General features: G+C 40.2%; 1 protein-coding gene across 1 annotated transcript in view; it reads left to right on the top strand.

Moving 5' to 3' along the window:
• Positions 1-7,116, top strand: part of Ern1 (endoplasmic reticulum to nucleus signaling 1) — a 95,494-nt gene that overhangs the window by 1,018 nt on the left and 87,360 nt on the right. The gene's annotated exons all lie outside the window — the stretch shown is intronic.

The following is a 7,116-nucleotide window of genomic DNA, read 5'->3' as shown; positions in this document are numbered from 1 at the left end:
ACTCAGAAATCCACCTGCCTCTGCCTCCCAAATGCTGGGATTAAAGGCGTGCGCCACCACCGCCCGGCACTTTTTTTTTTTTTTTTTTTTTTTTTGAGAAGAATATCATTCATATATATTTTAACTCTTTATCCACTCAGGATTTGAACACTTTGGCTAAAGAGGACATTTTGTAGGCGGACATGGCTATTTTCATCTTCTGGTTGGAAGAACTGAGGGTTTTAAAAATTTTTTTAAAATGCACTGTTCAGGATGTGGGCATGGTACACTTGTACTGGTTCTATTTAATGACCTCTTTGAAGGTACCGTGTTCCCTTTAATATGGCATATCATGTACCAGGTGTCCTGGTAGAAGACTGATATGTGTGGAGACCCGCGGGCCAGCTGGTTGTTAGCTCAGGCGAACTCTTTGAACTCTTATGCCTTGTAGGTAAATAATTGTCTGTGTTCTCAGAATAACAAATTAGAATTTAGAAACTACTGAAGTATTAAAGAAGGTCTACTTTTTCAAATTCAAGTTGGTTGTTTTTTTTCAAAACGGAAATTTATATGCCTTTTATTCATGGCAGACCCTAGGTGGTTTTTGTTTTTTTGTTTTTCCTTCTTCTCCTAATTAAAAAGAAAAGATGTACTTTTCACAACTAGGACCAGGTTTTGAACTTGGGCACTTCACCTTGGGTTGATTGATTGCTGCCTGGTATCTGCTCACAGATAAGGAGTATAAACAGAATGACTGGATGTTTCCTATGGAGCTCGAACGTTTCATAGTTTCACAGCCGAGGTTTCCTTCGGGACAGCTTTGCATTTCGTCTGCTTTTGCTGGGTTCTAGTGTTTTTGTCACCCAGCAGCATAGGAGAAGGAGCCAGCAACGATTTAGCTTTAGTTTTAGTTCATGTATTTTCAAGTCCTGCTTAGAAACTCAGACCTGTAAGAGTTCACATAAAAGATTCCAGACCCTTAGCAAAGGTTGTTTTACTGTAACTTTTTTAGCTGAAAGGTTGGCTTTTGCTTTTCAGAACTTCCTTCTAATAAAAGATTTAACTCCAAACATAGTAAGATAGGATTTTTAAGATCTGAAGTGGAAGTCAGAGCAGAATTCATACTTACAGTAGGCAGCAATGACACTGGGCAAAACACAGCAGCTGTTACATCAGATAGACCAGTCTAACTTAGAACTTGCTGGCTGTATCCTCAGGCAAGTTATTTTACTTTTAGGGACTCAGTTTCCTGATCCGTGAAATGGGGGCAGATAGTGCGTGGGAGGGAAGGTACTTACACATACGAGGGGGTGCGTGTGTGTTCTCTTCCTCTCCCTGCCAACGTGCCTTTTACTCCTTCATCATTGTAAGTGTTGTGCTTTTATGGTTATTTTGTTTTGACCGACAGAGTAGCTAGTGCACTGGCAATGCTGTGATTTTCAGGGAGTGTGTTTTTTAATTGAGCCAGACACTGACTCATTATTAGTTGAGATTTGAGGCTACGAGATCCAAAATGCAGTAACATCCTTATTAGTAAGTACTAGAGGCTGCTTTTGCCAATCCAGAATGTGCTTAATAAGTTAGTTACTAGAGTTTTTCCTTTCTTCCCAGACCCTTATCTTATACCTAATGTGGGTTAATTTTTCATGGGCACCACTTCAAGATTGGCGGCACGTGAGACCAAATGTGGTTTTTGTTGTTGTTTTGTTTTGTTTTTTTAAATTAGCTCAGTGAAGATATATCAAGTTTATTTAGTTGGTATTTGGTTTGATGTGGGTTAAGAAAAAGTCCCTGAGAACCAAGGACTGTAGATGTAAGAAACACACTGTGCCTCGGAGAGAGAAATCTCAACCAGAAATGCCCTTGTTTATCCTTTTCCTTGATAGCTATCACCTGAATGAATTATCCTTGTAAGAGACATGGAGTTATTTGTTCTGTGGCTATGATTAAGATGTTTCATTGCTGATGTTATCAGGATGGTTGCTGGTAAAATTAAACCATAGTTGTGCACATATGTATGGTTCATCAGTTCAGCAGCCCACTTAACTTTCTTCAGCAGGATAGTGTTTCAGAGCTGTATGTGGATTCACTCTTAAGAAATAGCATTTACAGCTGGGCAGTGGTGGTGCATGCCTTTAATCCCAGCACTTGGGAGGCAGAGGCAGGCGATCTCTGAGTTCGAGGCCTGGCCTTCTACAGAGTGAGTTCCAGGACAGCCAGGGCTATACAGAGAAACCCTGTCTCAAAAAAACCAAAAAAAAAAAAAAAAAAAAAAAAAAAGAAGAAGAAGAAAAGAAAGAAAGAACATTTACTGCCCTTACAGAGGACCTGGGTTGGATTCCCAGCACCCACATGGAGGCTAATCCAACATCCTGTTCTAACCTCTGCAGACACCAGGCATACATGTAGTACACAAATACATACACGTTGTCAAATATTTATATACAGAATAAAAAGTAAATAGTTTTTTTTCAAAATTCAAAGATAGAGCTTGATCATGAATACCCATCCAGTGAGCCAAGGTCCCTCACACTGTCTGGTGGCGTAGTTCCACCTTCCTAGGTTGAGGGCAGGGAGTTATTTGCTTGCTTTAGGCTTTTCCACACCATTTTCACATTAAAGAATAATTAGATGACTATTTAATTTTTATTGGATTTCTCCCTTGCCTTTGGGGTCTAAAGTTTTTTTTTTTTAACATTTTGTGTGTTTTATAATGATCAAATATTTCCTCCATAGAAAAGATACAGAGAAGTACCTAATGTCATTTTAATGAATTCAGTTCATATCATTTTCAAATAATTTGGGGGTTATCACCTTGAAAGATGATTAGAGTGTGATGCTGACTTAAAAAGTAGGGCTGGTGAATCATACCCCATGAATAATAAGGGTGTTGGTTGGCCATGTCTCCGGATGCTGCAGATTGCGCTGTGGCTTTAGCTTTACCATATTCCATGTCTGGTTTCAGACTTGCCTACCTCAGAGTGACATATTGTAGAGCTATGCATTACAAAGGGTGGATGAGTGCACCCTACCCTGTTGGGAAAAGTAGAAGTTAAAACAAATGATCATAGGTTGTTACTTGCATTTGTTTTTAAAAGTTTAACCTTCATTCAGGTAAAAAGCGTTGGAGCTTTTGTGTCTTTCCTGATTGGGCTGGAAGAACACTGAGCCATGGTTTGCCTAGCCGTTGCCTAGCTGGAGTCATGGGGTTGCTTCCATTTCCCAGTTTTATACGGAAAGGTGTATTGCCTTTTATTCAGGGATATTTATATTCTCTCTCTCTCTCTCTCTCTCTCTCTCTCTCTCTCTCTCTCTCTCTCTCTCTCTGCACATGCTCCTTTTTGTACGATACATGGCAAATTTTTAAAAATCCAGAGTCGGGCAGAGGTGTCACACACTTTTAATCTTAGCACTTGGGAGGCAGAGGCAGAGAGATCCCTATGAATTTAAGGCCAGCCTGGTCTACAGAGCAAGTTTCAGGCCAGCCTGGTCTACAGAGCAAGTTTCAGGGCAGCTAGGGCTACGCAAAGAAACCCTGTCTCAAACAAAACAAAACAAAAACAAATAAAACAAACAAACAAATCAATCAAAATAATCATTTATATTGAAGAAAAATTAGAAAGGCTAGGTAAGCCTGAAGTAAGCAGAGGAGACACTAAAGCCCCTGCGTAATCGCTATAATGAACTGAGCACCACCTCCAGTAACATCCCATAGCTGAGTGGGACTCTAGTTCATCCAGTAAAAAGGTTAATCCATAGTTTTCAGTGTATTGATAGAATTGTACAACCATCTCCACAAGGAAGTTTGCACCGATTTCATTGTCACTAAAAGAAACCCTAAGCTTAGTAGCTGTTGCTCTTTCCCACCTCCACCTCCTGTCCTCTAGCAATGCTAACCCACTTTCTCAGTAGATTTGCCCGTTCTGCACATTTCTTATGGATGGAATCGTGTAATACTTGCATCTCACCACTGACTTCGTTGATACATCATTCTGGTTTTCTCAAGGCTCATATAGAACATAACATTAGTTGTAGAATAATATTTCTGTTTGTGGACACACCACATCCTAGCAGCTGATGGTCTTGTGGATTATTTCTACTTTGGGACTGGAATGGATGTTACTGAGAACACTTAGGTACTAGTTTCTGAATGGATGCATGTTTTCGATTTTCTTGGTGTAGAATTGCTGGGTCATGTGATAACTACATATTTAACCTTTTGATTAATGACCAGGCTCTTCTCTAAAGTCAGCCTCGATAGTTTACATTCTCACCTGCAATGTATTGAAAAAAAAAAAAAAAAACAGAAACCTCCAAAAGGACAATCAGTATATGTACTTACTGCCTATTCTTAGAGTTTTCTAGTAGGTATGAGTGGTAATTCATTGTGATTTTGAAATGCTTTTCCCTGACGGTTAATCTTCTAATATCTTGATATTTTTCAGACATTTCTTTTTCTGTGCACAAATTTACATAGGTAATGTTTTTCTTCCCAAGACTGAAACAGATAGTTTTCTATCAGTAAATTAATTAATTATCTTTTTTTCTTTTTTCTTTTTTTTTGGTTTTTTTGAGACAGGGTTTCTCTGTATAGCCCTGGCTGTCCTGGAACTCACTTTGTAGACCAGACTGGCCTCAAACTCAGAAATCTGCCTGTCTCTGCCTCCTGAGTGCTGGGATTAAAGGCGTGCGCCACCACATCTGGCAGGATTTTTTTTTTTTTTTTTAATAAAAGCATAAAATCAACTTTAAATTGGTTTTATGACAACCACTTTGTAGTAAGCTGTTTTCTTTTAGAGGCATGGATTTATAAGATGGATGAAGATGTTTGGTTTATGTTTTCAGGATGAAAATAATCTTGGTTGAGTCTCTGACCCCTCTGTAACTAAGTGCTGGTGAGAAGATGCTTTATTCTGGCTTTTTAAATAGCTCCTTCACAGCTTCCTCTGCTGTGTAGTGGTTTCAGATCAGCTTTCTAGCAGATGCAGCCCCGTGAGCACTCTGAAATACCTCAAGGTAATCCTGTGACTTTAGTTCTGATTGTAGCCTGTCTCCTGCAGATAAGATCCTTTGCTGGCTTTTGAAACCATTTAAAGTTTCGCCTGAAGAGTGTTCATAAATCAAGAGCTAATGTATTAATTGTCCTTTTAGAGGCTTCTGTTCTTTTCCTGGTTTGTCCTTGCAGCCATTTTTCTTAGGAAGATTGAAGTGCCAGTAGACAGTAAACTTATTACTTTGGTAGTTTTTTTTCCCTTCTCTACAAACATACCTGAACCTGTTCTTCAAAAGTAAAGAAGTGTCACTTTCAAAATAATTGCTTCTTCAGGGTCAATTTGCAGTTATACAAGTCTGTCTTCCCTTCCCCCCCTTTTAACATTTTGGTTATAGTAATTATAACTTTCTAGTCAATGTAGTTTACTTATCTACTATTAAGTAACTTTAAAAACAACATTACTTTTTTTTTGGAGACAAGTCTCTCTGTATAGTCTTGGCTGTCTGGGAAATCATTAAGTAGACCAGGCTGCTCAAAGATTCTCCTGCATCTTACTGGGTGGGGGTGGCAGGGAAAATTAAAGGTGTATGCTACCATAATAACTTTATGCACCAAAGTAACTTTAAAGTTTTTGTTTTGTTTTGTTTTGGAGATGTGATTTCCCTATGTAGCGCTGGCTGGCCTGGGACTCAAAGTATAGACTAGGCTGGCCTAATCAAACTTGTGTGATCTCTTGTCTCTGCCTCCCTAAGTGGGGTAACAGGTGTCCTGCCAGAACAGTTTTAATAGCCCCAAACCAAAAAGGAATCTTTTTAAAAATACATATATTTACTCTTAAACCATTTATCCTTATATAACTTAAAACAGCTCCCAGTTCTTTCTGGTCATCACCAAATACAACTTCTACATGAGTCATACTGCAGTTTGACCACAACTGTTACTGCTTTGTTCGCAGTTTATTGCAAACACTTGGGTTAGGTTTTTACTTGTTTATTAAAATGTTGACATCTGACCCACCCTCGGATCATCAGGACTTCCTTCTGCTTAGGGGATTCAGAAGTATAGTCTTTGAAAGGAGTTTCCAAAAAATTTTAGAAATGTTTCAAGCTGCAGCAACATATATGAATAAATGTGTAGACTCTGGGTCACTGTGTAGAAGATGGGTCCATTCAGTCTTAGCCATCTGATCCAGTTCATCAAGAGAGCAGTGCTGGTCCCTCAATGACAGTCAGAACCCTTGCCCTCTGGATAGAGGTTAGAAAGCTAGGGTCAGGGAGGTCTGGTCCTCTCTCCCGGGTTATATGTGAACCTTTGAACCTGATCCTCTTGCTTTTCTATGGAGAGCTGTCCACTACCCCAGCCCTTTGCAGTTCTCTGGTCCTGGGGCTTATGTTAGGTCTGAGGAGTGGACTAAGGAGGTTTCCATGAGGCTCTGGGTTTGAAGGACCATCTGGTAGGCTTGCTGGTAAGCTAGAAAGTGCTTATTTACTAAATGGTGTATATTCCTCCCACATAAGCTGTGACCTCCTACCCCGTGTTGTAGTGTGGAGCTTTAGCATGAGCTACAGATGCCGCCTCACTTCATCAGGGCCGCTCCATCAGGAGACAGGCCATCTTTAGTGGGCTTACCCAGCTTCAGAAGGTGAAGATCAAGAAACCACTAGGCCAGATTTGCAGTTTAAGCTCATTTCTTTAAGGTCTAATAATAACCAAGCAGGTGCATGTTTTTCGGTAACTTTTCGCCTAGTAATATGTCTGAAATATCAAAACTGAAAACTCGTGTCTTAGAAGTCCTTGACAAAGTTCTCATTAACAGCCCTGCCAAAGCCTTCACCAGGAAACCCTGCAGAGATGAGGCGTCTCTGTAGAGTCCCCCACCTCCCAAGCAGTTCTGTCACTGACGCGGGCCTGTGATGACAGGAAGGACCTGACCATGGCAGTGACCTGGGACCACAGAGGAGGGACTCAGATTAGCCTAGAGTATAACGGCGGTGGGGGGATAGGAAGGTGCCCTGGGCTTGTGTATGTGTGACTTCTTGCTGATTTATGCTAAAGCCTGAGAAACAACCCTGCCTTGCTTTTTGATTTTTGATTTTTTTGCCTCCCCTATGGACTTTAGAATGCAATGTTGGCTATATGGACTG

This window comes from Mus pahari, chromosome 14 (assembly GCF_900095145.1).
Source record: "Mus pahari chromosome 14, PAHARI_EIJ_v1.1, whole genome shotgun sequence".
Lineage (NCBI taxonomy): Eukaryota > Metazoa > Chordata > Mammalia > Rodentia > Muridae > Mus > Mus pahari.
Note: the sequence above shows the minus strand (reverse complement) of the source record. Positions and strands in the feature narration are given on the sequence as shown.